The sequence below is a fragment of the Dendropsophus ebraccatus genome, chromosome 7 (assembly GCF_027789765.1).
Source record: "Dendropsophus ebraccatus isolate aDenEbr1 chromosome 7, aDenEbr1.pat, whole genome shotgun sequence".
NCBI lineage: Eukaryota > Metazoa > Chordata > Amphibia > Anura > Hylidae > Dendropsophus > Dendropsophus ebraccatus.
In genome coordinates this window covers 110,984,168-111,011,390 of record NC_091460.1, presented here as the reverse complement: position 1 = coordinate 111,011,390, position 27,223 = coordinate 110,984,168, and the positions used below count along the sequence as shown (strand labels likewise).

The window sequence follows — 27,223 nt, the reverse complement described above, 5'->3', positions numbered from 1 at the left end:
AGATAACAGTTGAGCTTGATGTATTCTGCTGCCTTCAGAACTCTGGTAGGTGTGACTGTGAATTATAGAAACAGTGGTAGATAGCACTGATTTTTTTCTACATGTCCGTAGTTTGGCCACCTCTTTGTTTACCTGAATGTGGTGGTGAGTAGCCTCCTTAAAGGGGTTTGCCACTTTATAGTAAAATTGCTCAATATCCTGTATTAGTCAGTGTTTACAGCACTTACTGACAGCAGCTGTGTACCTAATAGAGCTAAAATCAGACTCCCCTCCTGCAGGCTGTGCTGTCCTGCTCTGTGGTGGTTCTGTCCATAAGATGGCCGACATGTAGAAGCATGTGATTATGCCACGCCCCCCAGTGTCCACCACTGAGTCTTTATGCCTATCGTGGACACTGGGGTGTGGGGCATGGTCACCTGTGGCCATCTTTTGGACAGACTCAGACTCACCACAGAAGGGCAGTAGGGGAGTGTAATATTAGCTCTATGAGGTACACAGGGAGCTGCTGTCAGTATATACAGTGAGTACACTTACTAATACTGTACACTAAGCAATTTTACTATAAAGTGGCCAAGCCCTTTAAGTAGAACAGGGTTTGACGGAACCCCTGTTCTGGTGCAGGTGCAGCTCCCAGAGGTGCGACCTGTATCTATCTTACATTTAGTACAATTGTGCCCTATACTGTAACAGCATGGCATCATATAGGCAATTTCTCTTTTTATTTTCCAGATTTTATTAAATAAAACAAGTTTCTGTGTATGAATATGAAGACTATAAATGGTGAGTACTCATGTAAAAGTGCACTTCCTTTTTTTTTTTTTTTTTCAATTTCTCCTAACAAATAATATTTTTTGTTTCACTCTGTATGTTAATGGTGAAATGAAATCTGTCATTTAAAAGCACAATTGATTTTGCGAAAAAAGAAGCCTTAGAAAGCAAGGAGGAAAAAAAATGAAAAATGGCTGCGTCCACAAGGCCAAAATAGGATGTGTTGTGAGGGGTTAAACTGCATGATGCTTTAGTGTTCATAAAACATAAATATAATACCAGTATAATGTTATTGGAAATACGCATCCAGTTGTGAATGAACATTTGTACTTATAGAATATAAAGTTACTTATATGTAATGTCTGGCTTTATGCTTATAAACCCTAATGATAAAAATACAGAATAAAAACAGCACAAATACAAACTATAGACAAAAACATTCACAGGGTTGGCCAGTAAAATCCAATTTTTTTTAAAGGGGTACTCCAGAGACAGTTTTTCTTCTTCAAATCAACTACTGTTGGAAAGTTAGTTTTATTTAAAAATCTCCAGTCTTCCAGTACTTATCAGCTGCTGTATGTCCTGCAGGAAGAAGTGTATTCTTTCCAGTCTGACACAGTGCTCTATGCTGCCACCTCTGTCCATGTCAGGAACTGTCCAGGGCAGGAAAGGTCTTCTATATGTATTTGTTACTGCTTTGGACAGTTCCTGTCACGGACAAAGGACAGTGTAAGGGTCTGCTCACACAGAGTAAAATCGGCATAATTCTGCGTCGGAATCCTGTCTGCCGTTTGTTTCAATGGACAGCTTGTGCGCTTCTGCGGCTCTCCGCTCAAAGACTTGACAAGTCAATTCTTCGAGTGGAGAGCGGCAGAGGCGTGTGACCCTTCCCATCGACACATAGTTTGGCACTGAGGGACTCCGTGGCGGAGAGCTCCGCTGCAGAATTCTGGCCATTTTGCTCTGTGTGAACGGGCCCTTAGTTTGTAAAAAATATACCACTTCCTGCAGTACATTCAGCATTGATAAGTACTGGAGACTCAAGATTTTTAAATAGATTACAAATTTTTAAATAGATTACAGATCTATATAACTTTTTTATACCAGTTTATTTAAAAACATATTTTTCTCCTGTAATATCCTATACCTGCACCAACATCCAGCTCAACACAATAGCTGTAGTTGCTTTATATGAGCGTGTTACTGAGACAGATTCTATATTGTACTTGAAGGCAAATTACATCAAGTCTCTGGCGAATGGGTCACATGTATTTTTAGAGCATAACTGAGTAAAACAGGGACAAAGTGTAATGTTTTGTTTATTTTCAATTTATTTTTAGATCCAATCTTACATATTAAAATATATGCTGCCTTCATTCACTTAATACATGACATGAATATATTTTAGTAACTAAGCAACTACAAGTAGCCCACAGATTATTTTCCTGCCTGTGCAATAAGGAGTCATTTGTATCTTGCAGGAATTTATTGCATTTGACTCTCAGTTGAATCTTATAATAACTATAAATTTGGGGATAATTACTCTAAAATGCTCAGTGGTTTCCTGTAGCAGAATTCATGGTTGAGATCAACACAAGTAGAGCCAGCTGTTGCTGCGATGAGTTGCTCTGATGACTGCTAACATCCTTATCCTATGGTACTTACAAATAATTACTTCTTCATGGGAAATATTTAGCCAGCACAGAAAATGAATCTTGTTTTTAAACTAAAAGAAAAAAAATGCATCTGAAAGTGGTAGAAATGCAAAAGAAAGTAAAGAACAGTCTATAACAAGCCAAAATGTTATAGCTGTAAACTTCCATTCACATATCTCATCATTACTGAAAAGTACAAGTAGGGTGTTAGGGTCCTATTACACTGAGCGATTTTTAACGATTAACGACTAACAATCACAAACGAGATTGTTTATCGTTAACCTGAAATCGTTCACCATATTACACAGAACGATAATCGTTATGCTGCGTTTACACAGAACGATTATCATGCGAATTCGCACGATAACGATCGAATTCGAACGATAATTGTACGTGTAAACGCTGCGAACGATCAAACGACAAACGAGAAATCGTTCATTTTGATGTCACTAAATCGTCGTTCGCAAAAAATTTGCAGATCGTTCCGCGTAAACAGTCGTTTGGCGATTTAACCAATGTGTGAGATAGGCTTAAACGAGCGCAAAACGAATTTCCGTATGATATATTGTACCGTCTAAACGCTGATCGTTATGGAAAAAAAATTGTTACTCCGACATTGTTAATCGTACGATCGGGCCAATTATTGTTTCGTGTAAACGCAGCAGTAGTTACGGTCGTTCCTATGATCGTTATTGTGATCGTTACTATGATCGTTTATTCCTTCTCATCCCAGAAAAGCAATGGACAATGTGCAATTTCACTGAACGATTAGTGAAAAAATGCGGAACTTGAGCGAACGAACGTGGAATTACAGCGAACGATTAAGGATAATTTTAGGTTCAGATCTAAATCAACGATCAACGACATACGAACGATTTTTCAAACGTTGCCTGCAATTACATAGAACGATTATCTTTTAAATTCGAACGATTTAATGATTTTTTGCACGATAATCGTCCTGTGTAATAGGGCCCTTACAGTACTTACATGTTGATAGACTGCAAGACCAAGCTTTCCTGGGTTCCTAAAAAAAATGCTTTGAAGTACTCAAATACCCCTAGGATTTATGGAAAGGCTCTAATGCCAACAGCTGCTGCTGTACAACAAGAAGGGACCAGGGAGACATGGATTGTGGGCCCTGATGTCAGCTCCACCCAACTGTCCTTACCTACTTGCCGCTACTTTCCAAAGTGGTAGTGGACAACTGAGTGATGTGACTTTCTTGCGCCAAAGGTGTAAACACAAAACGTGGACAAGACCAATAAACGAATACGGAAGGATTGCAAGCCATAGGCCAGAACCTTTTGAATGACGAAGTACAAAATCAGAATCATGAGAATAGTCAAGAGCAATAGCTGGGATGTCAGGGACCGGTCCAATCACACCTCGGGCGGTTTCCTAGCCCAGATCCCGTTGCTTGTTATTATTCTCTTTTGAGTGTGCTGGAGTTTTCTCTTGTCGTCATATCTTGTGTAAGATATAAAAGACAGGAGACAACTCCAGCACAGTCAAAAGAGACTAAAAGCAAGCATAGAGATCTGGGCTAGTAATAGGATGTCAGGAACCTGCCCCAGGCGTGATTGGACCAGTCCCTGACATCCCAGCCACACACAGAAAGGAAAAGAAGAAACAAGAGTGGCAAGGAGAGCTGTTGATCACATAGCCGACTTAAAGTGTCACTGTTGATAAATTTTTAAATTTTTTTTTTTTTTTGCAGAAATCAATAGTACAGGCGATTTTAAGAAACTTTGTAATTGGGTTTATTAGCTGAAAAAAATGCATTTTTATCATGAAAAAGCTGTTTGAAGCTCTCACATCTGTCTTCATGATTTTCTATGGAGAGGGGAGGGGTGGAGGGAGATGAGGCACCAACACAGGACAACAAAGAGTTAATTTACAGCTACATCACTGGGCTATCTCTTCTGAAGTCAGCAATGACCTCTCTAACCTCTGAATATGGGCTTTTACACAGCTACCACTGTGTAATCCTTTGTTTTGTTCTCTCTGCTGGTGACTATTCTCCCTCCTCCCCTCTCTATAGAACAGACAGGGTTCGACTGATGTAAAAGAGTCGAGATTTCCTGATAATGAGCAGTGAATGAGAGAGAGGAGGTAATGGAATATTTACCCAATAAACCCAATTACAAAGTTTCTTAAAATCGCCTGTACTATTGATTTCTGGGAAGAAAAAAAACCCACAGTGACTCTTTAACTGACTAAAGGGCAGAGGAAACTCCGTAGGAGGAGAGATGGGTGTGGTGTCGATTCCATTACCACAGCAGAGAGGAACTTACAGAAGGAAGATGGTGCAGAAGCCTAAACGGGTGTGTGTGTCACAAGGGTAAAATATTAGGACCAATAAAAAGTCATGCAGGAAGTTCATAGAAGCACATAGCTAAGCAAGCAACATTAAAAATAACTACACCCCAGAAGATGAATAAAACTAGTAGTAGGAGGAGGAGAATTACACAAACAGTGTGGAAAGTAGATGATTAGAAGAAAGAGAAATAATCTGACTGGAGGGAGTGCAGGGGCAGAAAACACAATATGCAAAAACTCAGCAGTAGCTGTCATACTAACTGGCATAGGTGGCATAGCCCAAACCATAATATATGATGCCCAAAATGCATTTTTATTCACGACCCTGAAAATGTAGGCATAGCGACAACTTTTATAGTTGAGAAGAGTCTGTTTCTCTTGAGAGTCAAGTAACCTGCTTTTTCAGATGTGGGGGATCAGTACTAGTTACTGTTTATATGGCTTTATTGGAAATAACAATGAGGTGTTCTGGGTTTCATTATGATTCAGCTTCCCACACAATTTTACTTTACATGTTACTCTTACCTGCTTAAATTACCTTGAATTATTCCCTTTTCACTTACATTCCCATCTGGCTTCCATCTGATTTTCATCAGATTCGACTAGTGTTATTACCACGCAAGAACATAAACCTGTTATCTTCAGACCTTTTTTTAAATGGAAAGGTTGCTGCATGAAGAAAAAAATTTAATACAATATTTAGAGATGATCCTAAAGCGTTACAGACTGCTTTCCTGACTGCAAAGCCAGAAAAAATGTCATGTCTACTTATTGCTATTTTTTCCCCCAATAATTCAATAAAAAAACGTGAAATTGCATGATGAAAAGATCACATGATTTGTAATGAAAAAAACAAACAAAAAAAAACCTGCAAGGGATAAAATTCCAGCAATAAAAATTTGTGTAGTCATTTACATTAAAATAAGAAAACGTCAGTAAAAACAGGGTAAGTCGCCAGTATTTTTTTTAGCTAAAAAAAAAAACTGCAAAATTTGTGTCTGAGGGAAGCCTAACCACTTTAAACAAAAAACATTATTCTTTTGCATTATTGAATAATACATGTGTCAACTGAAATGTGAAGACACAACCTAACACATTGAGGCAGATGCAGGGGCATAGGTAGAAATGGCTGGGCCCCACCCATAGCAAATTTTGATTGGGCCCCCTACCACCACCACCACCACCACAAAGCTGTCTCTTATAACCTTACATGTTTGTGAATACAAAGCACACTAGCACACTGGAGCACACTAACATCCAATCACATAGCTAGAGGTAACCTAGCTATGGGCATCTCTTATGGTAGAAACGCTCCTCCCTGTCCATGTACTGCTATTCTGATGAAGAGGACATGGTCCTTGAAACGCATAAATATTTGTGCATTTTGCAATAAACCTTTTAAACTTTTTATCTTTTATTCAGATTTTACTACTGGAGTGATTTAGGCAGAGCTGGCCATTATGGTTTAGTCACAATTTTTTTCCATTTTATTTGATTCCCTCCCCATGTAGACATCGTCCCAGTGTAAATAAAAAAGAACAAACATACCTGGCTTGGGCTCAGCAGCAGTTTTCCCTCTGCTCTGTGAAAGCAATAAGGGAGGGGGAAGTGGCCTCCTTTGGCCGGAGGCACGGTGCTGCCATAGGCCACCAGAGTGATTGGCAGGGCAGGGAGCCAATGGCTCCTTGCTCTGTCATTCCAGCACCGCATTTAACTGCAAGTGCTCGTCAGGAGAACTTGCAGTTAAAGGGACGTTTGCAGGACCTTGGAGGCCCACTCAGCCATCAGGTGCTGCAAACCATGAAGGCTCAGGGGGCCCAGTGTATTGCAGGAGTGGGCCATTGGTCTTCCTGGTGCAGCAGGCTGCTTAGCAGCTATGTCTGCCACAGTGGTAGATACGCCCCTTGAGCAGATCTATCAACTGCGCCCCTGGAATACACCACAGGAAAAGACACTGATTTTTGAAGTTTCCCAGGACTGGATCCAGCTTTTACAGGCACTTGGGGCAGAGCATCAGGGAGTGAAAAACAGAGTTAAAAGGCAGCTGGCTCATAAGCTCAGAAATATACTGTATATGCTATATTCTCAATAAAAATAATGGGGGCATTTCTCAGCACATATTTTGGTGCATGATGCATATTTTGCTGTGCTGAAAATGCAGTTTGAACCCGGCCTTAGGGGCCTATTCAGAGGTTTCACCATGTACCTAAAAAGAAAATGTGCCCTAAGGGTAAAGTCAGACTTCAGAACTGCTGTAAAGTATCCACAGAGGAGAGGTCACAGTAATTCGACACCAAAAGCTGCAACTTCAAATTTGGACCAAATGATGTAGATTTTGATGCAGATTTGCCACTGTAATAATCAGGAAGTAGAAATTCAAAATAAATTTGTACTTGTATATTTTGCTGCAGAAATACGAGATTTGCACAATTTCTGTAGAAACCTTTTTGGGGAAGGGTAATAACCCTTATTTAGAAAAGAAACCTTTTTTTTTTTTTTTTAAAAAAAAACACCCTTAACTATAGAAGTGCAGAAAGCTAACTATAGGCGATTATCCAGTCTACATTTCTAAGCCGTCATATGAGTAGAGTATTTCTTGTTTTTATTTCAGCGTAGCATAGCTGAGCTGCTGGGGTGAATCGGATTGCAGTAAGGAGATCCAAGATCTGGAGGGAAGACAGTAAAGAGTTCAGCTGCTGGGAATCTGTCACTAATGGATGGTCTTTAGAGATTACAGTTATGTATGAGATGTAGCAGGCACAATAATTCTTATGTAGTATGCCTAAAAGGTATAAAGATAGAAGAATAAGGCTGAGGCTAAAGTTTGCCATAGGCAGAGGGTTGGTTTTGAAGTTTAGACTTTGTAATTCTCTGTCTTTTTCAAGCTGCGTTTTTGCATAGTGTAACTGGTGCAGCAATTGTAGTAGCTGAAATTTTTAGAGTTAACTTGAAGATTTTGAAGAACAGCACATTTTTATTGTATCCACTTGTATCTGTTTTCATACTTTTTTTTTTATAGAGCTGTTAACTTAAAGGGTTTAGCCACAGTAATATTGCTCAGTGTACAGTATAAGTAAGTGCACTTACTGACAGCAGCTCCCTGTGTACCCCATGGAGCTAAAATCAGACACTCCCCTCCTCTAGGCTGTGCTGTCCTGCTCTGTGGTGATTCTGTTCTTAAGATGGCCGAGCATGGAGGAGCATGTGACCATGCCCTGCCCCCCCCCCCCCCCCCCCCCCCAGTGTCCACCACTGAGCCTGTACAGACCTATGGAGAACACAGAGGGAGAGAATTACCACAGAGGACAGAGCAATGAGGGGTAAGTGTTGGACTGTGTTCCCACATTGCATTTACATTAAAAATGTAATGTGGGAACACAGCCTTTCAGCACTTTTTTTTTTGTATATTTTTTTCAGATAATTTTTTTTATAGAATATAAATTACACAAGTGTAGATTTTTGTCAAACTTCGTAAAACCTCCCAAAATCCTTTTCTTAGTGGAGAGATTGCAAAGAATCTTCTGTCCATCCTTACTGAATTGAATACAATATAATTTTCAAAATGATAATAATAAACAGATAGATCTACTTAATGTTTCAGTATACACAGGGTAAGGGATAAGTATGAGATCCTGCAATCTTACACTTAGGCCCTATCAGGTGAATAGGGGATAAGTAAATTTAAAGGGGTACGCCTGCAAAATTTTTTTTTTTTTTTTTCAAATCAACTGGTACCAGAAAGTTATACAGATTTGTAAATTATTATTATTTAAAAATCTCCAGTCATCCAGTACTTATCAGCTTCTGTATGTCCTACAGGAAGTGGTGTATTCTTCCCAGTCTGACACAGTGCTCTCTGCTGCCACCTCTGTCTGTAACAGGAACTGTCCAAAGCAGTAGCAAATCTGCATAGAAATATTTTGGACAGTTCCTGACATTGACAGCGGTGGCAGCAGAGAACACTTTATCGGACTAAAAATAAAACACCACTTCCTGCAGGACATACAGCAGCTGATAAGTACTGGAAGACTTGAGATTTTAAATAGAAGTAAATTACAAATCTATATAACTTTCTGACACCAGTTGAATTGAAAAAGAATAGTTTTTCACCAGAGTTCCCCTTTAAATTGGAATATCCCTTTAATATCATTATGTATGGAGGGGTATACGTTTCTACTAGTCAGCACTGACCTAGTCACGTTCTGCATTCTATAGAGGACCTGCAGTAGGTAATTTAGGCTCCTGCATGCAAACTATATAAAGTAAAGTAAAAAAAAACTAATAAATTTATTTAATTTCCAGTGCATGCATTATGATACATTATTGAATAGTACCTTTCCGGCTTAATAAAACCTCACTTTCATAAGAATCCTGTGAAATAGCAGGACCGTATATGCTGCATAAAACATGAATCCTTAAGCAATGAATTAACAAGCCATCTTTATGAGCCGCATAGTGCTCTGTTAAGCTGAATGAATAGAACTCTATGTGGGTTTTGAATAAATCATAGTTTTCAGGAAGAGTCCTCTGTGTGAGTGTGAGGCCTACAGTGTTCTCTGCTAGTGCCGAGAAGTTAATTAGAACACAGCGCGTTTCATATAAAAGTCTCTTCTATAGGATGGGGAACTTGCCAGCATTTTATAGAGACTTACAGGGAGATTTATCAACATGGTGTAAAGTGAAACTGGCACAGTTGCCCCTAGCAACCAATCAGATTCTACCTTTCATTTTCCAAAGTGTCTGTGAGGAATAGAAGGTGGAATCTGATTGGTTGCTAGGGGCAACTGAGCCAGTTTCACTTTACACCATGTTTGATAAATCTTCCCCTTAACCTTAATCTTTTGCAGGTATGTATATGGCTATGTTCACACAGCGTAAAAAAAAAAAAAAAAAAAAAAGAAAAGAAAAGGCGGGCGATTTGGGTATTTAAAAAAACGTCCGTTATTGTCAAGATTTAACTGACTGCAATGGCAGTGCATTGAAGTCAATGGAAAGACGGACGTCCAATGCACACAATGTATTGAATAACGGACGTTTTTACCACGGACGTCAAAATAATGAACATGATCATTATTTTCTGACGTCTTTTGCAAAAAGCGGATGTTTTTTATTAGTTGTTCACACACAGTTTTTCTTTTGTCACCGTTCTTTCTCCGTTTTTACTATTAAATTCAATGGACTTTTCAATTTAGCCGCATCCAGAGGCCAATTAGTAACCCCAAACTAGAATAATGTACCAATAGCCCTCATTGCACTAAGGGGAGGCCAGACAGCTAAATGACGTCCGTTATGTTTTCATTTAATCTCACCAAATAAATATATTTACATTTTATGACTTCCCCCAGTTACTTACCCCAGTTTCCCAGGACTGAATCCAGCTTTTCCCAGCACCCGGGGAGGAGCGGCACAGAGCAGCAGTGAGTTAGAAGGCAGCAAGCTGCTGAGCGGATTACAGAGATGATGAAGCGCTTCACTGCTTTACTACTGTAAATTTGCTAATCTCTAATTAAAGGGGTTGTCCAGCGCTACAGAAACATGGCCACTTTCTTCCAGATACAACAGGACTCTTGTCTCCAGGTCAGGTGCTGTTTGCAGTTAAGCTCCATTCACTTCAATGGAACTAAGTTATGCTGGGTTTACACGGAACGATTATCGTTCGAATTTGCACGATAACGATTGGGTTCGAGCGATAATCGTACGTGTAAACGCAGCAAACGATCAAACAACGAGCAAGAAATCGTTCATTTTGATCTTACAACATGTTCTTAAATCGTCGTTCACAAAAAAATTTGCAGATCGTTCAGTGTAAACAGTCGTTCACTGATTTAACCTATGTGCGAGATAGGCTTAAGCGATCGCAAAACGATTTTTCCGCACGATATATATCGCTTCGTCTAAACGCTGATCGTTATAAAAAAAAATCGTTACTTCAAAATCGTTAATCGTAATCGAATGTAAACGCAGCATTACAAAACCCCATCCAAGAGTGGTGCTGTCTCTGGAAGAAAGTGACCATGTTTTTGTTGCGCTGGATAACCGCTTTAAGCATTATTTGCATAGGATAAGTAGAGGTTCATAGGTTTACACAGAATGTTCTCACATGACAGGAACCTTCAAACAGGTGTTTAGAATGATCAACATGACATTTATCAAACAGACAGGAAAACAGATGGAAGTTCTGATTGCAGCTGTCTTTAAAGCAGTTATCCAGCACTACAAAAACATGGCCACTTTCCCCCTACTGTTGTCTCCAGTTTGGGTGGGGTTTTGAAACTCAGTTCCATTGAAGTAAATGGAGCTTAATTGCAAACTGCACCTGAACTGCAGTTTTTTTGTAGCGCTGGATAACCCCTTTAAAAAGGAAGCTCCAGCAAAAAAATATTTCAAATCAACTGCTTTCAAAAAGTTATATAGATTTGTAATTACTTCTGTTTAAAAATCTCAAATCTTTCAGTACTCAACAGCTGCTGTATGTGTTGCAGGAAATTGTCTATTCTTTCCAGTCTGCCATGTTGCTCTCTGCTGCCACCTCGGTTCGTGAAAGGAACTGTAGCAGTAGCAAATCCTCATAGAAAACCTTTCCTGCTTTGGACAGTTTCACTGCATCAGACTGGAAAGAATACACCACTTCCTGCAGGACATACAGCAGCTGATAAGTACTTGAAATTTGCAATGAGAAGTAAATTACAAATCTATTTAACTATAATCTATATAGAGCCTCCTTTAAGAACTGGAAATTTATGTTTGAGATGAGTATTTGTTCATTGGTTTTCTGTTTTGTTCACATGAACCTGTTTGCCTGTCTGCACTTTACTTTGAAAAGTGAATGGGAAAAAACATTTTAGAGGGTTCAAAGGCTAGGCCCAGGGGGGTTGTAGCCTCATATTGACACCTCCTGAGGCTGAATAACACCTCTTTTAAAATAAGATTTCTATCTAACAAATGAAAGATGTACATAGTTATATCTCAGAAATCAATACATCAATATATCTCTGAAATGTATTGGGGGGTAGCAACAAAGTAAAAACAGTATTGGAGTCAGGGCACCCAAGTCGATATGAAAGCTCAGTTGGCAGTTTTTGGGGGAGAACTACTACTGCAATGTTTGTGCCAAAACCAGAAGTGGATCCAACAGAAAAGAGAAGTACAAGTCCTCCCATTATATTTGCCATCCTATTTGAATCCACTTCTGGCTTTGGCACAAAAAACTGCCATGTGTGAGACCAGCATACCATTTTTTTTATACTGACCACAGGTCCTCTTTAAAGAGGCACATACCAAGAAATTTGCAGGGGTTGTGATCGCAAGCAGTTGTGCTGTATACTCTCTTAATTGTTTTCTGTAAATTTTCTATGTTTAAATCAACGTTATACAAATGGCCACTAGGTGTCTCCCTTCACTGCGCATGTATACAGCTGCTACGCCTCCACATTCTGTAGCAGAGAATCCTGGGGGTGCTCGCATTATATGGTCAGCTCTCCTGTCACACAGCATCAAAACCTCTGTAACCACACAGTGACATTATACTGACTGAATTGTTACATAACAAAGAGCATTGTCAAAGAGCAAAAGTTAATAATATAATTAGTTGATATACAATCTGCATGATAAACATGTGTCTTTCCACAAAAAGGACTGGGATTTCCTGTGTTTGGTCTCTTATTTTAAACAGAGTACGAACCAAGAGAGAGCATGGACCACAGTTTGGCAGTATGTATAACATCGATTCATACATAGAAAACTTAAAAAAAATAAAGCAAGCATATTGCAAAACTGCTTGTGATCACAACCCCTGTTGATTTTCTAAGAAAATAAAAATTAAAAAAATTGTGACTGGTACGCTTTAAGGCTACATTCATGTAAAAATGACGTCTGTCTCTTATAACAGCGGCCATCGTTATGCAAGTAACATCTGTTATTACAAAAATAGCGCCTTTTATTGGTGCAATGACTCCCATTATTATGATAGATGGCTGTCATTTTTACATGGTGTGAACCTAGCCTAAAGGTGTCATTAGTCTTTAAATGTATCATAGCAATGTAGAGAAGTGACTTCTTAGATCGTTGTGAATATAATAATAATAATAATAATATAAGGCCATATAATCAGTAGAGCAGTAGATCTGTGTTTCCAGTAGGACTTGGCCTAAATACAACAGTACAGTGAAGTCGCATTTCAAAATGTGGCAAAGCTGTAAAAAATCTAATATTTTTCTTCATTTACAGGAAATGTGTTTGCACACAGACAGATTCAATATAAATATTTGCCTGCCAAATTTTCAGCAGTGAGATTCCTAATTGATAGGTCAGTGAAACAGAAGTACATTATAAGGAATATCTGACGTCTCAGCACAGCTCATAAAGCCGACCAGTGCCGGGAATAAGGCTAGGTTCACACTGCGTTTTTGCAATCGTTTATTTTTCATCCGTTTTTTTGCAAAAAAATATATTTTTTGCATCCGTTTTGTTCCGTTTTTTTTTTTACACTGGAAGTCAATGGAAAATCGGATCAGAATGGATGCACACAAATGCATCTGTTTTTTTTCATCCGTTTTTTGCAAAAAACAAATGAAAAAAAGACGGATTGCAAAAACGCAGTGTGAAACCAGCCTAAGCAATAGGACAGTGTTTCCCCCTAAATCTTAAAGACCCTGAAGACAAGGACATAAACAATGATATTTTTAGGTACAATTTCATCTGCCAACTTGAGGCTGTGTTCAAACACCGCTAAAATGATGGCCGTTTTTATTAGACGGCCATCATTTACAGGGAAATAACGGCAATTACTTGTATAATAATGGCCGCTGTTATTAAATAATGTCTGTTACTTGCCATCAAATGACAACAGTCCAATAAAAACGTCCGTCCATCAAGGCCCCAATTGTCTAAGGCTGCATTCACATGTCCGTAATTTTGCAAACCTTATGGGCGGTGAAGGCCTGTAATGGATTGTTACACATCCCGGCATGATGCATCAACATCATCCTGGGAGGGGGGGAAATGTTTGAATTTCCATGGCACTGTAGTGACAGAACTGCACCTTTACCGCCTGTAAGGTCCGCAAAATAAGCTGCAGTATTTTTTTTTTTTTTTTACTAAAACAAATAAAAATATCTTGTATATGATTTAAAGGGGTTATGCAGAAAAATATTTTTTCAAAAAATTATATAGATTTGTAAATTAAATAAAAAATCTCCAGTTTTCCCATACTTATCAGCTGCTGCATGTTCTGCAGAAAATTGTGTTTTCTTTTCAGTCTGACACAGTGCTCTCTGCTGCTACCTCTGTCCGAGACAAGAACTGTCCAGAGCAGGAGAGGTTTTCTATGGGGATTTGCTGCTGCTTTGGACAGTTCCTGTCTTGGACAGAGGTGGCAGCAGAGAGCACTGTGTCAGACTGGAAAGAAAACACCATTTCCTGCAGGACATACAGCACCGGATAAGTAAGGAAAGACTTGAGATTTTTAAATACACATAAATTAGAAATCTGAATAACTTTCTGATACCAGTTGATTTGAAAGAAAAAGATTTTTGCTGGATAACCCCTTTAAAGAAAACCAGTTATCATGAAAATGCTATCTTATATATCACCATCATGTTATAGAGCAGAAAAAGCTGAGCAGATTGCTATATATCTTTATGGGAAAAGATTCAGTATAACTTGTAACATGTTTAAGCTATACATAATCATTTCCTATAAAGATATATATCAATCTGCTCAGCTTGGTGATAGCTTGAGTAGCATCTTCATGGTGACGGGTTCCCTTTGAAGATAGCTACGTCTAATTAAGCTATATAAAGCAAATACTGTATGTTTATCTATCTATATATATATATATCTATATATATATATATATATATATATATATATATATATATATGTATGTATCTCAACCATATCAACAATAGTCATAAACATTTCAGAAACAATATATGGGATTTATAGTATAGACAAAAACAATATTACTTGAAGGATTACTCTGGATACGAAACATTGGTTTATTAAAGTTATTTAATAATTAAAAATTTTTTTTAGAGTAACACTTTAAAGGGGAACTCAGGTTAAAAAAGATGTAACCCTGTTCAGTTCCTACCCATAATCTAAGCCTGTGTGTAATAAGTTTCTATTACATGAATTGGACTGTTTGTCAACAGCACATCCTGATGCTGCTGAAAATCCTCACTGTCTGGTCCAGAAACAACAGCCTCTCCTGAGTAGTATAGGGAAAAGGAGACACTGTTGTTTCATCTCTTTCTCTTTCTCCGGTCTATGTTTGTATAGATAGATAGATAGCAGAAGCAGATGGAGCCAGTGATGGGTAGATACTACAAGACAGTGGTGAGTACCCAGCAGCTGGCTGAGGTACAATGCATGCTGGGAGATTTCGTTTCCCAGCCGGGTGCCATGATGTAAAACTGAGAAAATTTGTAAAAGTTCAATGGGGCATCAGTGAGTGCACCTATATGTTTTTTGTGCATATTTTTTGTAACTTTGTTGAAGTTCCCCTTTAAAGGGGTAGTGCGGCGGTAAGAAATTATTGACAGACTAACACACATTACAAAGTTATACAACTTTGTAATGTATGTTATGTCTGTGAATGGCCCCCTTCCCCGTGTCCCACCACCCCCACCCGTTTACCCGGAAGTGTGGTGCGCTATACTCACCTGTCACGTGCCGACACCCGTCTTCGATCTTCAGCGAGTGACGTCTTCTTCGGGCGGACGGCGAACAGCTCCGACTGTCCCGAATGCCGGCCGCCCTCTGCAGCGTCATCCGATGCTCAGCCGCGATTGGCTGAGCATAACTGTGCTCAGCCAATTGCGGCTGAGCATAACTGTGCACGACAGTACAGTTGTGACGCGAAGGAGGGGGGACGGGCGGCAGCGACTCGGCCCTTGACACGGATCAGGTAATGTATAATGCACCACACTTCCGGGTACACGTGCAGGGGTGGTGGGACACGGGTAACGGGGTGATTCACAGACATAACATACATTACAAAGTTGTATAACTTTGTAATGTGTGTTAGTCTGTGAATAATTTTTGAGCGCCGCACTACCCCTTTAACTACCATTGGATTAAAGGAAATATGTTTTAATATTGGCGATTCCATTGCAGGTGATTTGTAAGCTCCTTAGTAGTACAAAGCCTTTGGTCATGTTAATATTTATCAGTAATTGTAGCAATTAATCACCACTTTAGTGCCGCCTGTCAATGGATTGTTCCCTGTGCGTCATTTTCTGTCCAGCAGCTTAGTGAAAGGATTAATCATTAAACTGTAGTGGGAGACACTATACTATATGTCCAGTGGATGATAGTGACTGTGGGATGAGATCAATAAGAAATTAAGCCAATGAGCCTCATTTACTAACAATCTGTCAGTTTTAATCTGTTATACTGTTGGTTGTGTCTGTTTTTTCTGCATCAAATTCATTAATCTGGCGCACGCCCTTAGTAAATCTGGAAGGTTTTTCACAGGTCAAAACTAAAACCCCACCATCCCGTCACTCTAGAAGTGGCTGGTTTCTAGAATGGGAAAACCCATCAAAAAATGGTTGTTTGCTTAATTAATCTGTCGGTTGTGGTTAGTTTTAAAGGACACACTCATGACACGCCCACTTGGCAGCTTTTTGAACAAAAATGATGTGTTTTTTGAAAAAATTGCACACAATTGTCAGTTGCACAACTGTCCAGAGCAGTAGCAAATAATTATAGAAACACCCCTCCTGCTCTGGACAGTTCCTGACATGGACAGAGGTGGCAGCAGAGAGCACTGTGTTAGACTGGAAATAATACACCACTTCCCACTGGACATACAGCAGCTAATAAGTACTGGAAGACTTACGATTTCTAAATAAAAGTAATTTACAAATCTGTATAACTTTCTGGTATCAGCTGATATTAAAAAAAAATAAATAAATAAAATGTGCCCTTTATTATCTATTGCACAATGTTAAATAACTGGGAACTGTTCCTTTAGTGCATAGTCACAACAGATTTAAAGGAGAAGTCCGGCAAAAAGTTTTATTTAAGTATTGTTTACCCCCCCCCCCCCCCCAAGGTTATACAAATCCTCAATATACACTTATTATGGAAAATGCTTTTAAAGTATTTTTTTCCCTGCACTTACTACTGCATCAAGGCTTCACTTCCTGGATAACATGGTGATGTCACGATTCGACTCCCAGGGCTGCTGGAGAGGATGATGGCAGGGGGATGCTCAGTGTCCCTCCAGTGCCCTGTGTCCCTCAGTGTCCCCCTGCCATCATCCTCTCCAGCAGCCACAGCCCGCACAGCTCTGGGAGTTGGGTTGTGACATCACCATTTTATCCAGGAAGTGACATCACCATGTTATCCAGGAAGTGAAGCCTTGATGCAGCAGTAAGTGCAGGGAAAAAAAGCACTTTATAAGCATTTCCCGTAATAAGTGTATATTGGGGATTTGTATAACTTTTGGGCGGCAATACAATTTTTCAATAAAAAATTTTGTTGGACTTCTCCTTTAAGATGACCTAACACTGCCAAATAACAAGCTCTGTACATTGACAAACTTTGTAGCAATGTGAGAAGTTGCAAATCTATTCTCAACATATATATTGTACCAGTAAAGAAAATACTATTGAAATATCTCATATTTATCCCTGAAGTCCAAGTCAGATACACATAGCTGGTATTATTTGTTCCAACTAAGGAAAACAAGATTGATTCTTTAGTAAGATAATCCTTTACATATATATATATATATATATATATATATATATATATATATATATTATTATTTTTTTTTTTTTTTTTTTTTTTTTCCATCACATTGTGGGTAAAGCTACCAGTTATGGATTTTGCTTCCAGCCCCTCTAAGAGAATACAATAAGCACATTTGGAGGTTTTTGTAATTCTGAAACCCATATTCATGGTGGTGGCCATTGTATTTCAGAGTGTGATAGATTTATACCCTGACGTGTCAGAGGGAATAACTGTGTGGAAGCCAACCATGACCTCATTTAACATACAGGAATGGGTGCAGCGAGGCAGCGATGACAGTCTTGAGTGAGGAGCGTAATTGGGGTGATTTACTACTTGTTTCTCACTTACTGACAGTAAAGTATTCTTTATCACTGTGTCCTGGATTGTCAGTGTAATGTCTGAGCTTTAATGTTCTCACTGTACTTTGCTGTCTTATAATAACAAGAACAGATTTCTAGACGTTTTATACCGACTTCCATAGTGTATGGGTAACATCCACCAGATAGAATTAGGGGATCACTTGTGGCAATTTTTTTTCCAAATCAACTGTTTTCAGAAAGTTATATAGATTTGTAATTTACTTCTATTTAAAAATCTCAAGTATTTTAGTACTTATCAGCTGCTGTATGCCCTGCAAGGAGTTCTGTATTCTTTCCAGTCTGACACAGTGCTCTCTGCTGCCACCCTCTGTCCATGTCAGGAACTGTCCAGAGCAGTAAAGGTTTTCTATGGGGATTTGCTTTAGTAGTATGTGGAAATTGGTGAACAACCCCTTTAAGGGTATGGTGAGGAATTGAAATGGAAAGTTTTCTGCTTGAAATTGTCTCTTAAGCTCTTCTTCAGAATAGGTAAGGAATTCGATTAGAAAGCAGAAATTCAAAGTCCCAGTGAATTATATAGTAGAATACACCCAAAGAATTGACATGTCAATTATTTCGGTGGAAAGCGGATCCGTGGTGGAACATTCCATGCGTAAATTCTGCCATGTGAAAAACAGATCAGAAATCCCATTGAACACAATGGGATATTGCTCTGTACATATTTTACAGGCGTAATTTCATGCAAAATACAGAATACATGCAAAAGCAGAATGCATGAAAAATTAAGTGCGGATTCTGCTTGGGATTCCTTACCTATTCCTTCTCTACCTATTCCTTACCCTAAGGCTAGATTCACACACCAGATTCGCAGCGGATTTCACATTGCGAATTTGCAGCGAAATCTCAATGTAATTTTTAATGAGAACACATACATCCTGCTGCAAGTATTTAGGTGACAGCCCCCTAACCCTCCATCGGCCAGAGCATACATTACCTGCTTCACGCTCTGGCTTGCTTCGGGGGCTCCTGGCGCCTGGACGTCCCGCTCAGACAGTCAGTGGCTGTGGCAGAGCAAGGAACCCCCGAAGCGCAAGCCGGAGCGTGGTGCCGGTGAAGTATGTATTCGGCGGGGGGGAGTTGGGGGGGGTTAAGGGGGGCTGTCACATATTCTTTTTAAAAATGACAGGCAATGGATCCGTAGCGGATTTCACTGTGAATTTGCGACGTGAAATCCGCTGCGGATCCGTTTTGTGTGAATCTAGCCTAAGGGTAGCTTCACACGTACCGCATCCGCAACAGATTTCACACTGCGGGTTTGCAGCGAAATCCACTGCGGATCCATGTAGTGTGAAGGTCTATGGGTTACAGGTCACCCGGCCCCTTTAACCCCGCAGCCCCGGCCCGGAGCATACATCACCTGCTTTGGGGCCTCCCAGCATCTCCCCACAGTTATCCAATCAGTGCGCTGCCCCGCCACAGCGCACATATTGGCTGACCACCGGGAGATGCTCGGAGGCTCCGAAGCAAGCAAGAGCCTGGAGCAGGTTATGTATGCTTCGGGCCGTTGGCAGCGGCGGGCAGCCGGGGGTTAAAAGGGCCGGGTCACATATCTGCAGCGGAATGAAAATTCTGCTGCGAGTATGTGACCCCATAGGCCTTCACTATACCAGGATCCACAGTGGATTTCACTGCAAATTCACAGCTTGAAATCCGCTGCGGATCCAGTACGTGTGAAGGCACCCTAAGAGTATACTGGGCTGGAAGAAGGCTTCTGCAGTAGCTCCTTCTAGCCGCACAATGACAAGCATTGCTGGATAAAGTAACAACATCCTGACCTCACTATCTCCATTGTATACAGATGACTGGTGCTCATTTCATAGAGGACAGTCTCCATAATACAGGATGGTATATTTTTATTTTAAATCAGCTCCTCCACTATTTTCCACCCTTGTAGCGACATAACAAGTTGTATGTTTACACAGATGGTGATGTAAAGGGAGGGCTAATCTAGAAAGCTTATGTTTCGCTTCACAAGTTGCCAAGAACAACAGCTGCTTGTAGGCTTATGTGATATTGTGATGTACCCTAGCTGTCTCCTAGTCCTCAGCAGCTGGATTGTAGCGCTTGTAAACCTAAGCCCCTCCGCCATGGTGTGTACTCATCAGGTTACCATTCTGTGTAAAAGATAATCGCCATTTGTTTACGGTACTAAGGCCGCTCTGGGTGACCTCATAGAAATATGGGATAAAGCCAATGTTGACAACGATTTGTAAGAGTGGTTTCCCAGATTTTCTGCGACGTGAGAAGCGATCATAAAAAAGAAGAGATTTGGCAATGACCTTAAAGTGAAATAGAGAAGAGTGGTAAAATAAAGCCGGCGGACTCCCTATAGCGTCTCTTCTTTCTCTTCTCTTTTTATTAAATAGATAGCTGGGTTTGTCCGTCACCCCTGGCAGACTGTCTGTTTTGGTAATTATAATTCTAAAAGGACTCAATAAGGAATTATGTGGTATTTATTATAATAGAGTTTCTCTGAAAATAAGACCTAGCTTCATTTTGTAATCTTTTGGGAGTAGGCTTGAAATATAAGCCCTAGTTACAGTCAGCTGACCAGGTCCCAGGTCACCAGGTCACTGGGTGGGTGAACATCAGCCAATTAGAGACAGACTTGTTATGCTCCGCCCCCACCTGCTCAACACAAGCTGCAGGGGAGGCAGAATGGGTGAGTAGATGCACAGTAGGGGACATTGTATATGGGGGGACGGAGGGCATGTGGGCTAACTATACAGGGGGGAGGGAGGTATACAGTATGGGGACTACCTGCAGAGGGGGGGATGTATACAGTATAGGCACTAACTGCAGAGGGGAATGTATACAGTATGGGGGAACAACTACAGAGGGGGAGGGAGGTATACAGTATGGGGACTACCTGCAGAGGGGGGGGGATGTATACAGAATGAGGGAATGACTATGGAGGGGGAGGTATACAGTATATGGTCTACCTGCAGAGGGGAAATGTATAGAGTAAGGGGGAACAACTACAGAGGAGGAAAGGAGGTATAAAATATGGGGACTACCTGCAGAGGGGAGGGGGTAGTATACAGTATGGGGGAACAACTACAGAGGGGGAGGGAGGTATACATTATGGGGACTACCTGTGGAGGGGTGATGTGTACAGTATGGGAGAACAACTACAGAGGGGGAGGGAGATATACAGTATGGGGACTACCTGCAGTGGGGGAATGTATACAGTATGGGGGAACAACTACAGAGGGGGAGAGAGGTATACAGTACGCAGACTACCTGCAGTATGGAAGAACAACTACAGTATGGGGGAGGAGTAAATATCAAATCTATATAACTTTCTGACACCAGTTGATTTGAAAGAAACATTGTTTTGCCAAGATACCATTTTATAACAATATTGCAAAAGTCAGTAATTGTCCAATCTTCTTGGAAAAAAAAATACCCATCTTGCTTGTGCCTTAACTGCAATTTCACCTGCAAATTCAGTAGAGCGCTTCATGTGACACCTCTACGTACTCCATGACTTAGGGCGAGCAAGCTGTTCATTTAATATATTTGTTTTGTGATGCGTCTTAAAGTGTTTCATTGCTATTCAACACTATTAGTGGAAATAATTCAGCTGAAACCATTTAGCCTTATTATGCGCTATCTTGGTAAGACACCCCGTTTATGTGAAGCTTTTAGAAGTTTTAATTTGTCATCAATTATCCGCACGGATCTGCAGTGTAGTGGCCTGCAACACAGCTTTAATTTGTGGTGTCTGTGGGTAGACTGCCAATAAACACTTCCATCACTCATGTTGGCACTGGTGATGCTAATTTAACACTGATAGAACTTGTAACTACTGTAATTAATTGCCAGACATCACAAGCTCAACGATTCTTGCCTAAGTGACTGACTGTAGTGATGTACAATAGTAATTGCATTCCTAACTTGATAGCCATGTTTATGAATGTTAAAGGTGAACTCCAGGTATTTTTTTTTTTAAATAAACTGGTACCATGAGGTTATATAGATGTGTAGATACTTATATTTAAAAATCTCCAGTCTTCCAGTACTTATCAGCTCCTGTATGTCCTGCAGGATGTGGTGTAGTCTGACACAGTGCTCTCTGCTGCCACCTCTGTCAGTGACAGGTACTGTTCAGAGCAGGAGAGTTTTTTCTATGGGGATTTGCTGCTGCTCTGGACAGTTCCTGACATGGACAGCGGTGGCAGCAGAGAGCACTGTTTCAGGCTGGAAAGTAGGGATGGTCCGAACCTGCCGAGGTTCGGGTTCGTACGAACCCGAACTCTCGGCAATGATTCCCGCTGTCTGCACGCTCCGTGGAGAGGGTGGATACAGCTGGAGGAGCGCCTGGAAAACTGGGATACAGCCATAGCCATAGGCTAGGTTCATACGAACCTGAACCTCAGCAGGTTCGGACCATCCTTTATGGAATACACCACTTCCTGCAGGACATACAGCAACTGTACTTGAAGACTTAGGTGTTAGGAACCAGACAGCAGGACAAGACAGTGAGCCCTAAGCTCAGCCCCGCCCACTGTCCTTTACCTACTTGCGACAATCCGCCCTAAAATGGCGGCGAGCAACTGGGCGGCAGTCCCTGCACTGGCTAGGTGGGACACAAAGACAAGACAGACAGACAAAACACAATGAAGAATGGTCAGCAATCCGGGTCACAACAGTCTGGCAGCAAAGGTACAAAATCAGGATCCAAAAGAGTAGTCGAATAACAGGCAATATGCTCAGGGGCAGGCAGCAAGCAAGGGTAGTCAGAAAACAAGGCAAGGGACAGAAAACCAGAGGTAACGCAGATAGATGCAGGCAGAGCTGGAATGCAGGACAGGGAAGCTATACTGAATAACCAGCAATGCTACTGAGAATGACTTATAGTGAACCAGAGCCCGGTCCAGAATCCCATTGGAGCAGCCTCCTGACTGCAGAGCATACACAGCTGATAACAAGGAAACTGACTGGCTATAAGATCCCTCAATCACAGAAACCAGAGCAAGAAAGCTTAACTCTGAACCTGCCAGAGAGCTACACAGGTGTGGTGGAAGCCTGCTAATCACCACCCAGCAAGGGTTGGAATAAGACCAGGTTCAGACATAAATGAAATACAAACATAAAAGTGCAGAATCATGGCCAAAAGCGCAGTCTCGGTCGTATCTTATGAACTGAGGACTGCGCCAAGGTTCCAACAGGAACATTCATGACATTAGGATTTTTTTTATAGAAATAAATTAAAAATCTGTATAACTTTCTGACACCAGTCGATTAAAAAAAAAAAAAAAAATTATTTTTTTTCTTCTAATACCCCAGATGATTTGTATATTGTTATCATGAAGTTATATAGATTAATTTACTTCTATTAAAAAATCTCAAGTCTTCCAGTACTTATCTGCTGCTGTATACCCTGCAGGAAGTGGTGTATTCTTTCTAGTCTGACACGGTGCTCTCTGCTGCCACCTCTGTCCATGTCAGGAACTGCTCAGAGCAGTAGAAAATCCCCTTAGAAAAACTCTCCTGCTCTGGACAGTTCATGACATGGACAAAGATGTCAGCAGAGAGTGCTGTGTCAGACTGGAAAGAGTACACCACTTCCTGCAGGGCATACAGCAGCTAAAAAGTGATGGAAAGTGTAAGATTTAGCTAATTTACAAATCTATATTACTTTCTGGTACCAGTTGATTAAAAAAAAATAGAATTTTTTATGGAGTTCCCCTTTAAAAATATAACTTAAAAATAATTCACCATTTTATATATATAAATATTAATATCCAATCATGTTTTTTTCTAATAGAAAAGAACAGACAAGGATTCCAATCAGTCCTAAGATTCATGTCCATCATATGAAAGTCCAAATCTCCAAGGTATGGTAAATGGTGTGTTTAATTTCCAGGGCAATAAGCATACAAAGCTATAGCAGAGTGAGCTGCATATCATAATATAATAGTAATTAGACACATCCTGAAAGCTTGATGGATCAGTAGCCATGGCAGCCTGAAAATGAAAGTTTTCAGCAATAGGAGATATCCGTGGAGCATTAGTATAGTGGGATTCAACGTTTCATCAAATAAAATGTAATTAAAACAAAGAATTGCTTCCTGTTCTTATGTAATTTTAATGCAGGTGAAGGATCAAAACTATTCTGATCAGTATTCGCATATGGGTCAGTTGTAGCGTGTAATGTCCCGATGGGGGCAAAGCTACAGTTGACCCGACTGGTTACATTTACATCAGTATTGATGTACTCCCCAAAGACATCTGAAATATACGGGCAATGTATCTCATGTATGCAGCCATTATAAAAGCAAAAGTTTTTTCCGCTGCTACTCCGTATATGCTTTACTTGCTGCAATATAGCTGGCTATTCTCTTTCCCGGAATAAGACTGCAAAGGACCTCACCTGTGGGTGATCAGGCGTTGCAACATGGATAAAAGAAACGTATTCCAGCAGTCCAATAAAATCCGTTATTTATTGTATAGATTCCATAAAATCGTTACATACAAAAAATGTAGAAAAATGCTAGACGCTTTTCGGCCCGCTCTGAGCCTTGATCACAGCATATGCCTGATCACACAGTAGAGCACAAAGTATGTATTCACTGCATGTGTGATCTGGAAATTGACATATGTATATATATATATATATATATATATATATATATATATATATATGTGTGTGTGTCTGTGCTGTCATGTTCTACGGCTGCACGAACGATACAAGTATCATTAGTGTGGTCCGGATTCTCGATTATTGTGTTGATATCACCAATCGATGGTCAGTTGTGTCCTTGCACAGCCTGTAGAAAGTAACATTTATTGCATAAGGCTCAAACTTTGTGCAATGAAGTGCAATGAAGTGAACTTACTGCAATGAAGTGATGCATTTAAATTGCAATTTTTTTTTATATTACTGCATGTGTGAACACAGCCTAATGGATTGATTTACAAGTAAATGTGCACATGTTCTGTATAGGTGGTAGGTGGGCTGCCAGGATTCCCAGTCTGACACTGGATAAAGGAGTATGTGGTGCTTTATGGTTAGTCAGTTCATGAATTCTTTCCAGTCAGACTTTTTTCTTGTCTCCTGGCTTAGTTTTAATCACACTTTCAGACCATAAAAAGCACTTGTTTCGACTAAACAACCCTTGTTCATATGGTGAGCAAAGTAAGGTTTCTATTATATGAGACCTCCATTTATCAGACCTATAGGAGAATTGATGCTAAAATTGCTCCATCTCTGGTGGTCTCAGCACAACCATGTAGAAAGGTGACTAAGATCACCAATTTGGTGAATGTGCACTGTGTTTTACTAGACCTTAACTGCAGGGGTAATTTGGGGTTGCCTGCACCTCCAATAATATTATCTGGGATTGGCTGGAGCTTCAATTTTTGTAATCAGAAAAGGAACCTTCCATCTGAAGATGCCGTAGATAACATGAAAATGGACGTGCTTGAGGTGTTATGTAGAACACATTTGCATCACAGTAACATTCTATTACTGTTATTAAATGGATATCAATCTATTGATCAATCTGTCCATCAATATCTGTATGTTTACAGGTGTCATGTCAAAATACAGTAAGTTGTTTCTTTTTCTCACTTTGTGCACCCTACTGCTACTTTTTTATAACTTTTATATCCTCTCAGTCATAAAACAAATGCGTTTCATGATGCATTTTATGATGGATAATTCGGATTCACTGAAAGTATGTTTTTCTAGATACTAACATAACTGTACAGTGTTGAGTTGTTTCATGCAATGGTTGGATAAACAGTATCAAGACAATGTCATGTTTTAAACTGTGCTGCAACACTCACACAACACTCTTCCATGTTTCCATCCCTGATTTTGGTTCTGGCAGAATTAAGTATTTGAATTTGCACCAGTCTGAACACTGTCTGAACACGGCTCAATTCCTGCTGCTTTAATGATTGATTCTCCACCACACCCATCTCTTCCCATCTGAGTTCCTTCTGGTCATTTATCAGGTAACCTTTGTTTTATTTGTGGTTGTCATCCTGCCTTATCTTTTCCTGTTTTAGGGTGGCTTCACACGTAACTGATCCACAGCGGATTTCAAGCTGTGAGTTAGAATTACATACTCACAACATGAAATCCGCTGTGGTTTTGTGTGAACCCACCCTAACACAGAAAAGGATTAGGCAGGAGGACAACCATGAGTAAAACAAAGGTTACTTAATAAATGACCAGAAGGAACTCAGATGGGAAGAGATGGGTGTGGTGGGGAATCAATTGTTAAAGCAGCAGGAATTTCACCCTGTTGCGAGTATGTAAACACCGTCCCTTTAACCCACGACAGCCTGGTGCATACATTACCTGATCCTCACATCGGCCTGCTTTTGTGGCCCTTGGCATTCTGATGTCCCGTTTAGCCAATCAGTGGTTGCGGCAGGACAGTGCACTGATATGCTGAGCGGCACATTAGGATGCCAGGGGTCACAGAAGGAGGCGGACCAGGTAATGTATGCACCGGATCACCGCGGGTTAAGAGGGACAGCGTGTACATGAATAAAAATTTAGCTGCGAGTATGTAACACTATTTAGAATGACAGTGCCGGGAATCGCAGTGGATTTCGCTGCGAACTCTCAATGTGAAATCCGCTGTGATTCACTACGTGTGAAAGCACCCTAAAAGTCACTAACACAGTTGCACCAAATAGTTTTATTTATATAGCAAGTGTGGTAGTTCTATTCATTGGTTTTGCACTAGTTTTTTTTTAACAATGAAGGGGGGGGGGGGGGGAATATATTTATCCATGTATTTGTAAAGAATCATAGAGGGGTAATCGGGAAAATGCTTTTCAGAGTAGTACTTTCACAGCATCAGGTGTAAATTGCTTGAAGAAAAAAAAAAAAAACGTCCAAAAAGCTGCACAGATATAATGAGATTCCTAGATAAGTAAAGTCTTGATAAATAAGTCTTGAACATTAGTGCTTTTCAAGGGATGTTTTATGGAAGCAATACATTCAATTCTTTTGCACTGTTATCAGATTCGAAGGATTTTTGTTGGATTTATTTGAATTTTTATTAGTTAACCTGCAGGCGTACAAGAAAAAGATAAGCGAGAGCATAAAAAGCACATTCAGTGTAATTCATACAATTTATCTTTCTGTTCAATGACCAATCATTTTTGCAAGATATATGTATGTATACTTGTTTTTAATAGAAACAGCTTACTATTAAAGTATCAGTGAGTGTATTTTTTGTAGGTATAATACAAAAAGAGGTTTATTGCCCCATTCACAGTGAACAAGCAAAAAAGGTGCTTTTACGCCATTAAAGGCCGATAATCATTTGATAATCCTCATTAACGTGCCAAGTAATGCGGCCTTAAAGGGGTTATCCAGTGCTACAA

At 40.1% G+C, this 27,223-nt stretch overlaps 1 protein-coding gene across 8 annotated transcripts in view; it reads left to right on the top strand.

Annotated features, from left to right (window-relative positions):
* The window catches only part of CSGALNACT1 (chondroitin sulfate N-acetylgalactosaminyltransferase 1), a 261,184-nt gene that overhangs the window by 42,344 nt on the left and 191,617 nt on the right, over positions 1–27,223 (top strand). For 3 of the 8 annotated variants that reach the window (XM_069978158.1, XM_069978157.1, XM_069978154.1), the window contains exons 2-4: positions 730–780; positions 7,354–7,478; positions 23,640–23,709. The exons of 2 other annotated variants lie outside the window; for them this stretch is intronic. The gene's annotated coding sequence lies outside the window, so the exon portion shown is untranslated. The remainder of the gene's footprint in view (positions 1–729; positions 781–7,353; positions 7,479–23,639; positions 23,710–27,223) is intronic. 3 more of the 8 variants (XM_069978155.1, XM_069978159.1, XM_069978156.1) reach the window with 3 other exon arrangements.